General features: G+C 41.0%; 1 long non-coding RNA gene across 1 annotated transcript in view; it reads left to right on the forward strand.

Moving 5' to 3' along the window:
* The first annotated feature begins 3,056 nt into the window (after positions 1–3,056).
* LOC306648945 overlaps positions 3,057–16,635 on the forward strand; it is a 440,075-nt gene continuing 426,496 nt past the window's right edge. The window contains exon 1 of the long non-coding RNA XR_013760537.1: positions 3,057–3,109. This is a non-coding gene — a long non-coding RNA (uncharacterized lncRNA). The remainder of the gene's footprint in view (positions 3,110–16,635) is intronic.

Raw genomic sequence — 16,635 nt, forward strand, 5'->3', positions numbered from 1 at the left:
CTCATAGTTGTCAAGCTGGTGGGACCAGGAGCTCGGTGCAGTTGTAGGACAGGTTAATGTGAGATCCCAAGAAGTATTCCTGAGTTGTTTCTGGGATCCTGGGGGGTGCCAGACTGGTTGACTGGAATAAACAGGATCAAGATGCCCTCATACCCTTTTCCCACCTACCAACTTTTACAAAAATCTCTCCTACTTCTGCAGAAAGATGGTGACTCATAACACACCATGTAGGGATGCTTTAGATGCAACAAAGTCTGCAGGGTCCTTGGTGTAGATCTTTCAAGACCTGACTGATCCCTGGATGTAAGTGGCCACAACCCTAGTTGGTGACTGCAGTAGCAGGTAACCTGCATGCTCCTTGATAATGAGTTTCTAGTCTCAGGCAGGTGACCATGAAGGGAAGCTGCTCCAACTAAAGATGGTGCAGTGGTGGTGAGAATAATCCAAGATGGTGGCAGAGGCATCCTAACACATTGGCAGATGGGGAGGCACCATGAAGCGGGTGTAATGGCATCGAGCAGAGTTGGGCCCTCTATGGAGATCTGAATGGGAGTTGGGCTGGTGCTGGAGATACAATTCCTTAGAGTCTTTTTAAAATACATCTTGGAGAAAATGCAAAATTCTACTTAGAGTTTGTATCAAACATCTATTAAAGTGTGCTGGCCTAAGAAACTACCTCTACATCCTACAAAATACCATTGCCCACCTTACATTTTCCAAGAAAGATTTCAGGACTTGAATGTACACCAGTGTCCTGAGATCACAAGATATGATAACAAAAGAACTACATAGGATCCTGATAGTGCAGGAATCATATGTGTAATATGAAGAGATCTCTGCAATAGAGCTGGTGAGGAGAACTGGGGTAATCACTCCTGAACATGCAGTGAGCTGCTGAGGGGCAGCTCTGATGTCTGCAGAAGATTCTCTATGGTGATGTCCACTCAAGTTAGGATGGCGGTTTCCTACCTCGACACAGTCTCTCATGTCTCCTGACACATGTCTCAGAAATTCTCCATGGGAGGCAGCAAAACCCTTTCCCCTGTGCTGTCTCCATGGACTTTGCAGAGTCTTTGCCCCACATTCCCTGTTCTTCACTTTCAGCTCCCCTACCTTGAAGTCCTTGTTCTGTTGAAGTCAGGGTATCACTAGATCCTCAGAATGTCTCACAGATGATATGTAGGTGGATCCTTGCCTGCTTTTACCACCACTGTGGCTATTGGATCCTCCCCCTGTGGCCATGTGATTCTTGGGCTTTGATCCCATGTGCAATAGTTCACATATCTACCGTTTTCTAGGCTTCCATGGTTCAGGCATGACACCTAATTCCAGAATGAGGTTTATTCTTTGAATAAACTTATTTTTCTCCACATACTTTCATGTTCTCTGCTTCCTCCTCCTTTGTGTCAATCACAGTTCCATGTGGATGTGCACCAAAACTTCAGTTCAGAAACCGATCCTCAGTGAGTGATTACTCACTGCTTTGTGTCCCTCTGGCATTGTCACCCCTTGCCAGCAGGTTTGAGATGCCTGCTGGAAGCTACCAAGCCCTCTCTGCCTTCCCCGCTTCATGAACCATTTGTCCAATGTAATCTGAAATTTCTCTTATCCTTCGTCTTCTATACTCAATCCAGGTGTTTCAACACAGGCCCAGCAGTACTTCAAGTAAACAGTGTTAATTTTCAGTTTCTTCTAACAAAGTGCAACACATGTCATCAACTGTTACTGCTCACTATATTTTACAGTGGTCAAAATCAGGTTTCCCACCTGGCTCAGGAAACAACATCCCTAGCTTCCTGAAGCACCAGCAGGTCCCTCCATCTCCTCTCCCCTTTGATGTACACCAAACAGTCTTAAAACTCTCCTGGCTTTCACTGACTTCAGCTTAAACTCTTGACCATGAATTCCAGAGTTTCAATATTGATGTATCTGAGACTTCCCCAAAGGGTATAAGAGGTTCAGCATCCTCAATCAAAAATTCTGATATCTGAAACATTTTGATCACTCTCATGTCACCATATAAGAAAAATTTTACACCTGACCTCCTGTATCCATTCACAGCCAAAATATAGGCACATAAACACTTGGATACAATCACCTTCAGGTTGAGTCTAAGATGTGTATGAGAAAGAAAGAAATTCCTGTTTAAATGTGGGTCCCAACTCCGTGATATGAACACTATACTTATCCAAATGTTAACAATCTGAAAAATTCTGAAAACAAAATTATAGGGGTCTCAATCATTTCTGTGGCAAGGGTTTCTCAGCCTGCCCTGTTTACCTGGTGAAGTCCGACACTCTGCCTGAGTGGACTGAGGTCCTGCCGAGGCCTCTCCTGTTGCAGCTGCTGGGCTCTCCCAGGTGCCAACGCTCTTCTAGCTCTGCTCGCTGGTGCCAGTGCAGAGCAAATCTGGAGGCTGCAGCCCAGTGGATTGCGAGAAGTGAAGTCAAGGATGGACCAAAGACACTGGTGACCTGCCTGTCCCCTCCTATGGTCCCATGGGGAGGCCTCTCTGTCCTCAGGGTGTTATGTACCCAAGCCTCCTCTGACATTGTAAAAACAAAATAAAACAAACCACACATTATACAGGCATTCATAATTAATACTGCTATTCATAAAATAATTCCACAACATTTAATATTCTCCAATAAAATGCTGTAATATATCCCTTTCCCTCAAAGACATTCTTTGCAGAGGCCACTATCACAAAATGTCACACATGGGGTTCTTGGAAAGAAATTTGCTTTTTCCTCTGCTGTTGACTAGAATCTGAGCTCAGGAACCAGCATGATAGGCCTCTCCAGGGAGCACAGTCTCTTGCAAGCAGATGGTACCTTTTCGCTGTACACACGTGTTCACCTGGAGAGAGGGTCCACATTCTCCAGCTCTTCCTATAATGACAATAATCCCATGGGGCCAAGACCCTACATTATGACCTCATCCAATCTTAGATATTTCCATGAAGGTACTATTTCCAAATCCTGTCACATTTAAGGTTAGGTCTCAACATTTGAATTTCATGCAGACATTTAGTCTCTTATTCATGAAAATGTGAGTCTGTGTGTGTGTGTGTGTGTGTGTGTGTGTGTGTGTTTGTTTGTGTGTGTGTGTGTGTGTGTACATATACCTTTCTCACAGGACAAATGCATACCTGAATGTAAAAAGTCATGGATACCTCTTATACCACCATTTTTTAGGGTTCCTTTGTTGCTTTTTCCTTCTCTTCCATTCCATCTTGTGTCCGCCTCCTCTCAGGCATGAAGTGATGGGAACCCGACTTCTGTGGAACATCTGTGAATATCTTCCCCTTCTCTATGAACCCTGGATGATGGGTTCCTGTTTTGTGGTATTCATTCATTTTGATAATGTTAAAGTGTGAAAGAATGCAAAATTAGAGACAGATTCACAATATGTTGTGCTTTCAAAAAAAATGGAAAATTATCACAAAATTCCACATTTTCCCTCTTTAACCCTTTTTTTTAAATGAGCATTGAGTTATGGATACTACATATTTTCAACCAGAAACACAGGCAAACTTAACTTTCAGTATTCAGTTTTTTGATCGTTTGTTTGTTTGTTTGTTTTAGTGGTGGTGAACTTGAGTTCTAGACCAGTTTTATGCTCATGGTGAACTGAGTGGAATGTCACCTTCCCATCTACCCCTGCCCAGCATCCCCTATCTCAGTATCTCCCCTTGCAGTGGGAAACTTCTTAAACTTGAAGAACATATTGATCCATTTTGATAATCTAAATCCATGGTTCATATCAGGGTTCACTCCTGGTGTTGTTCTTTCTGTCATTTTGTGTTTATGTGTGTGTCTGTAGAGGTACTGTTTACTGCCCCCAGGATCTATGTCAGTCACCATTTTTCAATTTCAGTGATGTTCTCAGTGAAGAGCTGAAGTTGGTCTTGAGCTTGGAATTCTGATAAGCCTTCTCAGTAGCTGGGATTGCAGGTGTGAACCTCCACACCCAGCCATAACATGACTTTTGACAAAAGTATTGGCATTTGTACCCCTAGACTGCCAGAAAACATGCAATCTCTGTCTAAAACCCTCTGTGCTGTACCTGTGCTCCTCCTTTCCCCCGTTCTGAGGTCTGCACATGTTTATAATGGCTATTATAAGCATATTATATATGCTCTTCAGAATTCATCCTGTGAGCAGCACACAATGTCCTCCTACCTTGCAGTTATTGTACCTAACATCTATTTGTCTGATTCTACTGTAGCCACTCTACCCTCCTTGTGTTTCCATGTGCATGAAATCTCTCTTTGTGTCATCAGCTTTTCTAGCTCCACTTTTCCTGCCTTGCTGCTTCTGTCCAGATTGCATGACTTTTCTTGCAGTGTCCTGGTTGATTCCCTTTATTTTTTATTTATCTTTTAATCTTTTACAGACTGCATTTTGATTCACAAATGGGGTACATCATTTAGTTTCTATGGTTGTACATGATGTAGATGCATACCATTTGTGCAATCATACATGTACATAGGGTAAAGATGTCTGTCTCACTCCACTATGTTTCATATCCCCCTCCCTCTCATTTCCCTCTACATAATCCTAACTTCCTCCATTCTTCTCTCACTCCCCATCCCTCATCCCCCATTATATATCATTCTCCACTTATCAGGGAAAACATTCGGCCTTTGGTTTTTGGGGCTTGGCTTATTTCACTTAGCATGATATTCTCTAATTCCATCCATTTATTTGCAAATGCCATCATATTATTCTTCTTTAATGCTGAATAGTATTCCATTGTATATATATATACCAGAGTTTCTTTATCCATACATCTGTTGAAGGGCATCTAGGTTGGTTCCCCAATCTAACTATTGTGAACTGAGCTGCTATAAACATCCATGTGACTGTTTTGCTGTAGTTTGTTGATTTTAAATCCTTTGGGTATAAACTGAGGAGTGGGATAACTGGGTCAAAAGGTGGGTCCATTCCAGGTTTTCTGAGGATTCTCCATATTGCTTTCCAGAGTGGCTGCACCAATTTGCAACTCCACCAGCAATGTATGAGTGTGCCTTTTTCCCAACATGCACACAAACATCTATTATAGTTTTGTTGATTCCCTTTCTATTTCCTTTTGTACATTGCCATGCTAGACATTTACTGTGCTGTGACCATAGGTTCATAGACATAGGTTTAGTCTGGATTGTTACTAGCTCAGCATCCACAGCCAACAAACCTTGAGCCTTAACTGCCATTCTCCCCTTGTGTGTTCCATATCCCACAAGGTCCTTCTTTACACCAGACATTGCTATCCATGCAGACACAGGATGAGTTCATTGCTGGTGTCCTTCATGTCAGGCAGAACACACACTGCATGACCTCTGGAGGGGTCACTGCCTATTCTTCCACCCTGGTTGTCTACACTGGGTAGACAACCTGGGTTCTCTGGCCTTCCCGGCTCTGTGTGGCTCCTCCTTCTGCACGTGGCCTGGAGTCCTTCCCTGTGCTGGTGGAGGTGGCAGCTATGGACCTCTTGCTGTGTCCTCTCTCTATCACTGTGCCTGTGCTGCTGTAGTCTGTGGTCAATACCCAGTGCAGTCTCCTGGGTTTGCTATTTTCTACATGTCTGATTTGGCAGTATAAATCTGGTCCCTCTTACTTCATGGCTGAAAGTGCAGAGTCTTTTCAGTCTAATGACCTACCTGACATTTGTTTGTAGACAAAACTTCATTGGTTGGGACTCACAGTTGTTTCAGTTTGTATCTTTCAGGGGTTTTGCTTGCCTTCCTGCAAAGACCTCAGTTTCTCTTTTACTGGTGAGTAGAAGAGTTGGAGTGAGTGTCCTGGTCCTCTTCCTCACCTTCATGTGAAGCACTCCTGTGTATCAGTCAGGGTGTTTCCTCCAGGGTATTCTCCAGATGGGTTTTATATGATTGCCCCAGATCCTGTTTGCTTTTATTTCACCATTAGTTTTTAAAACAAATGGAATGTGAATGACTCAAATACTTCTTCACATTTATTGAGCTGATCATGCATCCTATTTCTTTTAAACTATTTGTAGGGCATAATACATGTGGCCCTGAGGGCAATGATGTATGTTTTATTTTATTTATAGCTAATCATAACAGTGGGGTGTACTTTAGCATAATCACAGATCCATATGATAAAATTTGTTTCATTTCAGGCCACAGTATGTTCTCTCTCCCTCTCCTTCTCCTCCTACACCATTCTCCAACCACACCTGTGGCCTTGCACTTTCTGTTTATTGTGTGTATTAATTGCCCTTCATAGAAACACAGACAGGTGGAAATCCTTGTGGTAAGTTCACACTTGCACTTTGCACAAGAGTGTCAACCTGATTCCACAGCCTTTCCCTTCTCCATGCTCTCCCCTCCCACTCAGCCCCTTGTCCATTCCTCTGATTATCCTTCCATTTTCATGGTGTCTCCCCATCTTTTTCACACTTAGTTGCCCAATTAGAGAACACATTTGACCCTAGACTTTCTAGGTGTGTTTTCTTTCCCTCTGCATGATGTTCTCCATTTCCATCCATTTTCTGGAAACTGTTAGTTTCCTCTTTCTTTATGGCTGAGTAAAATTCCCTATTTATACATTTTTTATCCATTCATCTACTGATTGGCAACAGAATGGGTCCATAATGTCGTTATTGGGATTTTGCTGCTATGAATATTGATGTACCCATATCTCTATCGTATGTGGATTTTAGTTATTTTGGAAAAATTCCCAGGAGTGGGGTACCTGGGTCATGTGGTATTTCCATTCCTAATTTGTTGAGGCACATCATTATGCTGTTTCATGTTGTAACCTTTCGCTGTTTCCCCAGCAAGTATGTATGAGTGCCCTCTTGCCCCTGAAGACCTGCCGGCATTTCATATCTTTTGTACTCTAGATGATTGACAATCTAATAGAAGTGAGATAAAAATTCAATGAAATTTTGCATATCCCTGACTGCTAGAGACATTGAACATTGTTTTCATATATTTGTTGGCCATTTGTATTTCTTCTTTTGTGAAATGTCTCTATTCTGGATATTAATCCACCATTGGGAGAGGATTTGGCCAAGAACTCCTATTCTGTAGTCTGTCTTTTTGGGCTCTGAATCATATCCTCTGCTGTGAAGAATATTTTAATCTGATGCTATTGCACTTGGAGAGCTACAGTGTTGTTAACAAAGTATGTGCCTGTGTCATTATATAGGTGTGTTGACCCTATGATATTTTCTAGTAATTGCAGAACTTCTGTTCATCCATTTTATTTGATTTGAGAGCAAGGGCACATATTGGGATTTGGTTTTATTCTTCAACATTTACATATTCAGTTTTCCAAGCCCCATTTGTTCTAAAGGGCTTCTTTCTCCAACATATATCCTTGGCACCTTTGTTGAGTACCAGATATTTGTATGCAAGTGGGTTTGTACATGTGTCCTCCATTGAATTCCACTGGTACTCCTGTCTGTTGTAATGCAGTATCATACTGCTTTAGTTACTATAGCTCTGTAGTATAATTTGAGAACAGGTATTATGTGGCCTCCAACATCACTCTTCTTGGTTAGTACTACTTTGGTTATTCATGGTCTCTTACTCTTCCAAATGAAATTTACTACTGCTTTTCCAGTTCTGTTAAGAATGTCATTGTTATTTTGATGGGGTATGCATTGTCTCTGTATAATGCATTTGGGAATATGTTTATTTTGTCCATTTTATTACTGTCTAACCAGAAACACAGGAGGTCTTTCCATCTTCTGACATCTTTACCAATGTTTCTCCAGTGTTCTACATTTTTTATTGTAGAGAGCTTTAAATTCCTTGATTGGATTTCTTGCCAAGTTGTCATTTCATGGGGTTATTTGAAAGGGATAATTTTCTAGTTTCTTTTTCAGTGGGTTCCTTATGGGAAAGATATTGATTTTCCAACACTTATGTTGTTCTTTCTAGATAGACATGGCAATAGAGTGTATGATGACATTGTACATACATGAAGTATAATTTATTCTACTTATGATCCCATTCGTGTGGTTGAACATGATGTGGAGTTACACTGATAGTATATTTGCTATGAACAAAGAAACATTATGTCTGATGAATTCTACTGTCTTGCCTATTCCCATCCCTCCACCCTTCCTTTCATTTTCCATTATACATCCAATGAATTCTATTCTCCCAAACCCTAATTTTGAGGTATCATTCACAAATTAGAAAGAACATTCAGCCTTTGGTTTATTGTAATTGGCTTATTTCACTTAACATGATAATCTCCAGTTTCATCCATTTACCAGCAAATGCCATCATTTCATTCTTCTTTATGGCCGAGTAATATTCCACTGGGTATATATACCACAATTTTTTTATCCATTCATCTGTTGAATGTCACCTAGATTGTTTTCATAACTTAGCTATTGTAAATTAAGCTACTGTAAATATTTATATTGCTGCGTCACTCCAGTATGCTGATTTTAAGTTCATTGGGTATATCAAGGTGTGGGATAACTGGGTCATAGGGTGGTTTCTGAGCAATCTCCTAACTGTTTCCTGGAGTGAGTCTCCCATAACCAAGATGTAAACACTATACACATTGAAATATTAAAACTTTGATAACTTTTGAAAGCAAAACCACTCCAGTCCCAACCATTTCTGGGGAAGGGATGCTGAGCCTGCACTCTTTTTCTGGTGGGATTCCAAGCTGTGCGTGAGGTGGGCTGAGGTCCTGCTGAGGCCTCTCCTGCTGCTACTGCTGGGATTTCTGGGTTCCACACTCTTCTGCCTTTGCATGCTGGTGCCCAGGTGCAGAGCACATCAAAAAGTCGCAGCCCTGTGGATGCAGGGAAGTGCAGTCATGGATGGAACAAAGATGTGGAAACAAGACAGCACTCAGAAAGTAGGAGAAACCACACTGTATTTTATGCTCATGGGTACAGAGGAGTGTAGCACCCAAAATAGTGAGCCCTGATACAGAGTTTCTCACAATATTTATAGGTTATTTGGCACTATCTTATACCTGTCCTATCATGGGCACTTTTTTCTCTTTCAGAAAGAAAAATTCTAATCTATATGGCTGAAGGCCTTGTCCAGTGCCTCTAAAATAAAGCATGCTCACAGAACAGATAAGAAGAAACAACTCTTTCAAAGACATCTATTACATTTCAGGAGGGAGTAGTCAGACTCTTAGAGCAGTTATTGACAATGCAAAGGTAGAGATCCATGGCTAATTAGGCTTCCTGGAGAAAGGCTAAAAGACGGAAGGTGACTGACCCCTCCCCAGGCATTGGACTCCTCCCATAACATTTTTGTAATTTCATTTCACAACCAGTTCTGCTTTTGCCATCACATTTCCCCCATTTGATGCTTTTTTAAACCCTATTAATGGCATCAACTCTGTCCATATCCTCTAAGTTAATCCACTGGTTACTCCAGAGGACCATTTGGAATTTCATGGCTTCTCAGCAGGAGAAGACAAATCAGATCAATATGTTAAGAATGCAGGCAACAAACAGGAGTGTGAGGTGGAGAATGACAGTAAAGTAGACCAATGCAGAAAATATGTGTATTCCGTTTATCCCAGTAAGCAGTCAGTTCCTCAGGATTCTGCCGCACATAGGTTAGTCAGCTTCCAGAGTAACTAAAGCAGGCTGTTGTTCTTGGGGGCTCTCAGTGTGTGGCTTGTTTATTCTGGATATTCAACTTCCAGGTGCAGCTGGATAGGAACGTACTCCCAAACATCAGAGGCTACCTTTACCCTGAAGTGGTGAATCTATGGGGCCACCTTGTCTGTGTTTACTGTATTAGTGCTGGATAAAATGACAGTGGAAGATTCCTCTAAAGAAACTTCAGGAATTGGTCTTGACATTATTATACCTTAAGAAAAACCATTAGTATCTCCAGGTCTTAGGGGGTGAGCATGATGTTTTTAATTTTAGATCTTTTACATATACCTCTTATAATGAGAGGAGGATGCCCACATAGAATCTCATAAGTGGAGAATCCTGTTTGCATAACATGGCTAGATCTAATTATTAACAGAGCAACTGGCAAAACCCGATCAGGTGTAGGTGGGTTTCCTGATATAGTTAGTTTTTACTTCCTGGTGATCTCTAAGCCCGTTGCTAGCAATTGTACCACCTTACTTATGGATGTTGGCTCTTGAGCACCTGTGCTTTGTAACTCTCCTACCAGGTGTTTAAGATCAACTGGGTCAAAATTGACCTTGTCCCTATCCACTGTTAAAAATCAGTTGATATTCTTCAGGGGATCACTCTTGGGAACATGTGAGAAGTCTCTCAGCTTCTCTAATGTCATCTGCTAGGCTAGGTCAAGGTCTTGCTGATCACATATGGCTTCCCTTGACAGCATTAGGGAATTATTTCCATTTCCAGTGAACCTCTTCTTTGGAGAATATGCACTGGTTGACTTCTTATTATCTAGGATCCTATTGATCTCTCTGGGAGGTCATGTGGCCCATAATTGAAAGTTGTTAGAGAAATCCCTGTTGTTCCCTGGTTTCAAGCTGAACTTGGAGGGCAAGAACCAAATATTTGCTATTTTCCTTGTCCCTTTTTATCTTTAGTCTCTATGTTTTAGTTTTAATTATCCAGAAGTTCAGTTTCACCAGTCTTAATGTAAGAGGACTGGGTTTTAACTTTAATGTCTATAATTTTATAACTATTTACCCCTTTCATTTAATTGGGGTCAGTATTATACTGGAAATGTCTTATATTTTGTCTAGCCTATAGCTGATGACTCATTATCTCAAATTAACTCTGGTTATAATATTAGAATCTTTGCTACTAACACTAACTAACTAGTGATCTAGAGATCGCCAAGAAGTTACAACAGTGTTAGTGAGGCACTAACAGACAACAGTTATAAAGTTTTATATGAAATATAAAATGAAATTAACAAGAGTAAAACATATTTAGTTTATATCTATGAACCAAAAAACATAATTTTATAATCCTAAACTTGTAATTAGCCATACATTATATTTTTAAAGTTTAAGATGAATGTATTCCCTATTACAAAAACCTCTTTTGAACTTAAATTACATTGAATCATTATCCTAACATGGAATAGGTTGAGAGGCAGAGTTTTAGCTCAGGTGTGATGGCCACTTGACAAAACTTAGGTAAGATGTTTTATTTCTGAAATGCATTTTTACTTCATTTTAAAACATTTTATAAAGAATCACCTTTAAATCGGTTAGGCTATCCTTATTATCTTTTAAAAATGCATTTACATTTCACTTTCAGTGCAAAGACTTACACAAAATTGTGTATATAACTTATTGATGACAGGATACTTTATCCAGCTATAAAACATCAAATGACATGAATAAATATCAGCTGAAATTGTTATTTTTATACAAATATGAGACTTTTGCAACAGATAAGTTTAGTTTGGAGAATAGCAACTTGTCAAAGTTTATTCATCAGTTTTACATTTAACTAAGTTTAACATTTAAAATATAATTTAGAATCAAATCAGAGAGGAATAAATTTCAGATGGACAAACAAGACTAATTGGTTCAGGAGAAAAGATGAATTCACCATAACAAAATTTGAGCTGAGAAAAAGACAAAGACTGAAAAATAACATTGTTATAATTACATATGGAACAACTTTCACAAGTATCTTTACACTCACACACACACTCAGGAATTTTAAAACACTGTCTCCCCCCTTTCATAGTTCCCCATACTAATGACACCTTCTGGAGTCCCTGATACCTGTGGCCACAATGCAGGTGGCCATAGGGCATTTAAAATGCTGTCTCCACCCTTTCACACCAACACAGACACTTAAGAGTGTAAAGCACTTCCTCCCCAGCCCTTCAACCTTCCAGGTTCAAGTTGCATTCTTCTACATATGAATATCCAGTTTTCCCAGCACCATTTGTTAAACAGGCTTTCTTTCTGCAACTATGTTTTGGGCACCTTTATCTACTATCACCTAACCGTACCTCTGTGTGCATGTCTCTGTCATTTACTCTATTATACTGGTCATAATGTCTGTCTTTGTACCAGTTCTATGCTATTTTTGTTACTATAGCTTGCCCCGGCCCGCAGGACATCAACGGGTACCTGGAGGGGGGTGCTGGGATTGAAAGAGACAAGAGACACGAGAAATGGAGACAAGACAAAAGCCTGATCAAGTCTCGTTTATTAGAGGAATAAACACAGTTAATATAAAGTACAGAAACCAATCAGAGTAAAGCGCACGAAGGCAAGACTAGTCTCGTGCCAGAACTCCAATAAGGAAGTGTAGATGTCCAATCATGAAGCACCACGCAATCTAGTGTGATGCACCTGGTATAGTCTGACAGGTGTGTAAACAGGTAATGGCACGCCCCGCCAACATCTGGCAGGCGCCATCTTAGCTCAGCATGAGGCGTGGCAGGGGGCGTGACCATGAGTCAAAGCGCCTGACCATGAGCCAAGGCGTGTGACCATGAGCCAAGGTGTGTGACCTTGAGGCAAGGCAGGGCGCATGACCTGCCGGCTCCGAACAGGTCCCCCTTTTTATTTTATAGAGCTGGAGTGACAATCCCTCAAGAACTGCGCCTGTCTTAGGTTATCCGTGCCAGAGCAGCATCCTTACCTGTCATTGGATAATGAGGCTCTTGCCCTCATTTCCTGTCTTAGGTTGGTATGCGCTCCCACGAATCTTACCCGTCATTGGCTGACCAGTTCAGCGCACAGGGGTGATGGTCTATCACGATCTAATATTGATCAAATGTTGCACCATTACAATCCATCATCTCCAGCCGATGGCAATGAACCTGAATAGGTTTTGCCTGTGTCGCCTCAATTTGAGCTTTGATGAAAGCCATAATCTTGTTGAATATCAAAGGACCTATAGATATGACTAGCAGCAAGAAAAGGAGGGGACCTAAGAAGAGAAGGAGATAGGGAAGGAGTCCACTGAATCCAGTCCATAGTGGATTATCAGCCAGTGCTCGTCGGCATTTTTCTAGGTCTTCTTGCAGCTGTTTGATCTTGTCCTTAACGATTCCTGACTTGTTGGCATAGAAGCAGCACTTCTCCTGCAAAGCCAAACAAATGCCTCCCTGTTCAGCAGTTAGAAGGTCTAAACCTCTTCTATTTTGTAGGACCACTTCTGCCAAGGAATCTACGTGATCTTGAAGATCTTGTATGGTGCTTGAGAATATCTGTACATCAGAAATCAATTGTCTGGATAATTTAGTATATTGAGTAAGAGAGATCCCCAAACCAGCAGTACCTGAGGCCACTGCTGTAGTTATTCCAAGTCCTGCAAGTAGAAATGAAAGTGACAGCACATTTAGGTCGCCCTGTAATGTAGTCAATTGTTGGTATAGGGACAGGCTCATCTCCTGGAATAATGTCTACATCTGGGAGTAAGGCAGCTAAGACACATAGTCCAGTCCAGTTAATAGGCAGCTGAGTAAAAGGCTTATTACCTCCACAAACAAACACAGTGCCATTAGGGGGGCACAATGGCTGTGAAAGATTGAATGTCTCAGAACAACCACTAAAGGTTATAGTCCCTACATCTAAATGCCAGGTATTATTATAGCCAGGTGAAAAAAAGCAAGTAGTATTGGAGTACGTGAATGGCTGTACTAGAAATGGTGGAGTCGGTAAGCAATTTCTACCAGCAAAGCTGGACCAAGACACATCAAGATTGGTCATAGTCTTATAACTTATCACTGTGAGGTTGGTAGCAGAGTTATTTCTATAATCAATTGGGATAGCTAGTGGAACAGGATATCCTTGCTGAAGGCAAAGCCAACAATCTACAGTCAAGGGAGAGTTGGACCGATTAAGCAAGGTGTGAGGGGCCTCAAGGATATCATAAGTGGCAGGGTCTATCTCAGAAGGTCTGTGGTTGGGTAATGCTAGTGGGTGATATAACAGACTGGGATGCAGTTCCTCGTACATCCATTGAATTTTTTCATGGACTTGCTTGGCTCTATTAGAATCTTGGGGGCCTCCTCCATCAGACACATGTAGAGGTGCCATAGTAGACCAGCAAACTGTTTTCCCCACTAGGTCTACAGGATATGAGGCAACACTTAATTTTCCAGGATTATTAGACCAATCCCCTCCAGTTGATCCTGGATGGGACTTTATTAATGTAGTAGTAAAATAGGTTTTGTTTCCTGAAGCACAGGTCTGAGCTGAGGAATAACAAGCGCTATGGAAGGAAGTGTGAAAGGTCGTGCACGATCAAGGTGCATATTTGCCATTAACTGAGGAAATAATCTGTGGTTTTTCGATACAGTACCACAGTGTATGTGTCGTCCAAAATGCGATGTGACTGCCACAATCTATCTCTATGTGTTGTTTCAGGAGATTACCGATGTATGACGGCTTGTAACTTGCCTCATCAGTACTCATTATAAATCCTCCCTCACACTTACATGGTTTGTTTTTAAGCTCCAGTAAATACTCACGAGCCTTAGCAGGGTCCTCAAACCCTGCATGGCTGTAGGAGAGCAGTGAGCAAGCAGCCATCACCAGAGAAGCAATGTTTTGTTCATTCCTGTGGAAGGAAAAGAAAAGACTCTCAGGGATCATTTTTATCCCTGGAGGAGGTAACTTCATTAACTTGGCGTACAAGGTGCTCTGGCAGCCATCTGGCTGCATCAGCTTTTTGAGAGAAGATGCAGACTGAACCTCGACCCCAGATTAAGACTGGGTCTGGACCATGCCATGACCCATCCAATGGATCTTTCCATTTTACCATGGCAAAATGCTTTTGAGATTCCGGGTGCCAGAAACGATCAGCGGCAGATTTCCCATAATCATCCATTTTTAAAAATTTGAGAATGAGTAAAGCATGATTGAGTATATTATGGGGAGAACCCTTGATTGGGTACCATTCCCCCTTTTTTATTTTATCAATAGTAGTTTTAAGAGAGAGATGTGCTCTCTCAACCATTCCTTGGCCTTGAGGATTATAAGGAATTCCTGTGACATGTTGAATTTGTAATTTCTCACAAAATTTTTGGAGGGTTTTTGCTGTATATCCAGGGCCGTTATCTGTTTTAATTTGTTTAGGTATGCCCAAGACTGAGAATCAATGTAATAGATGGGCAATTACATGTTTCATTCCTTCTCCAGCCTGCAGTGTAGCCAATATAAATCCACTAATTGTATCTACGCAAACATGAATATATTTTAGATTACCAAACTCTAAAAAATGGGTAACATCCATTTGCCACACCATGTTAGGAACAAGGCCTTTTGGATTAACTCCTACATGTGGAACTGGTAGATGAGTAGCACATGTGGTACAGCCTTTTATTATTTGCCTTGCTTGTTCCCTAGTGATTTTATAGAGTAACCTAAGAGAGCGGGCATTTAAATGATGTAGGTTATGAGTGTCTTGAGCTTGCTTAATATTATCTGAAAAAGCTACTGCAACCATTTTGGTGGCTGTGTCAGCAATTCTGTTGCCCTTAACTAATGGCCCCAGAAGGCCAGAGTGAGCTCTGATGTGTCCAATAAACAAAGGCTCCCCTCTATTATGGTCTGACACTGAAGGAACAGTGATGCTGTTTTAGAAACATGTCTTATCTGAGAGACAGTTTCAAGGAGTGGCACCGAGTGTGCTAAGTAGGCACTGTCTGTGTAGATATTAAGGGGTTGATTGGGAAAGACAGATAAAACTGCAATAAGAGCCTGTAATTCAACAAGTTGGGCAGATGTACATTTTGTCTGGAAAGTGACACTTCTATCAAGGAAGGTGTAAGCAGCCGTTCCTGTGGATGATCCATCAGTAAAGACAACAAGAGCGTTGTGTAAGGGCTCCCTTCTAATAATATGAGGGAACACAAAAGGATGTAGTTTGAAAAACTGAACCAATTATTTGGTGGATAATGATTATATCACCTGTGAATGAGGCACAAGCTATAGGCCAGGTGTCAGTGTTTTGTAACACCCAATTGACCTGAAATTGGGTGTAGGGTTGAATAATCTTATATGGCTCTATTCCAAAATATTTTCTAGAATCTTCTCTCCCCATGATAATCAGATCACCTACTGCATCATAATAAGGCAATAGCACTTTTTTGGGTGAGAAAGGAAGATGAATCCACATAATAGGATTATCTTGCCAGAAAAGACCAGTTGGAATGATGGAAGTATTAAATATAATGAGCGTTAAGGGATGAGAATAATCAATATTGGTAACAAATTGACCTGCAATAGCATCCTCCACCTTTTTAAGAGCAGCTAATGTATCAGGAGATATAGTCCTGGATGATTGTGGATTAGGGTCTCCTTTTAATATCTCAAACAATGGTTTTAACTCCCCTGTGGTTAATTTAAGATATGGTCGAAGCCAATTTGTCACCTAGAAGCTTCTGGAAGTCATTAAGTGTATTTAAATGATCTCTCCTGATTGTTGCCTTTTGATTAATAATCCTAGGCCCACTGAGCAGGAAACCTAGGTAAGTATAAGGGTCTTGTAGCTGAACTTTTTCTGGAGCAATTTGTAATCCTACTGCAGTCAGCTGCTGTTTAAGTTGTGTGAGACATAGTAATACCTGTTCTCCTGATTGTCCTGCTATGAGTATATCATCCATATAATGAATAATATACATTTGTTTCCAAGAATCTCTAATAGGCTGTAAGGCACGAGCAACAAATTTTTGGCATAAGGTTGGACTATTAGCCA

This window comes from Sciurus vulgaris (assembly GCF_902686455.1).
Source record: "Sciurus vulgaris genome assembly, chromosome: 17".
In the NCBI taxonomy this organism is placed as follows: Eukaryota; Metazoa; Chordata; class Mammalia; order Rodentia; family Sciuridae; genus Sciurus; species Sciurus vulgaris.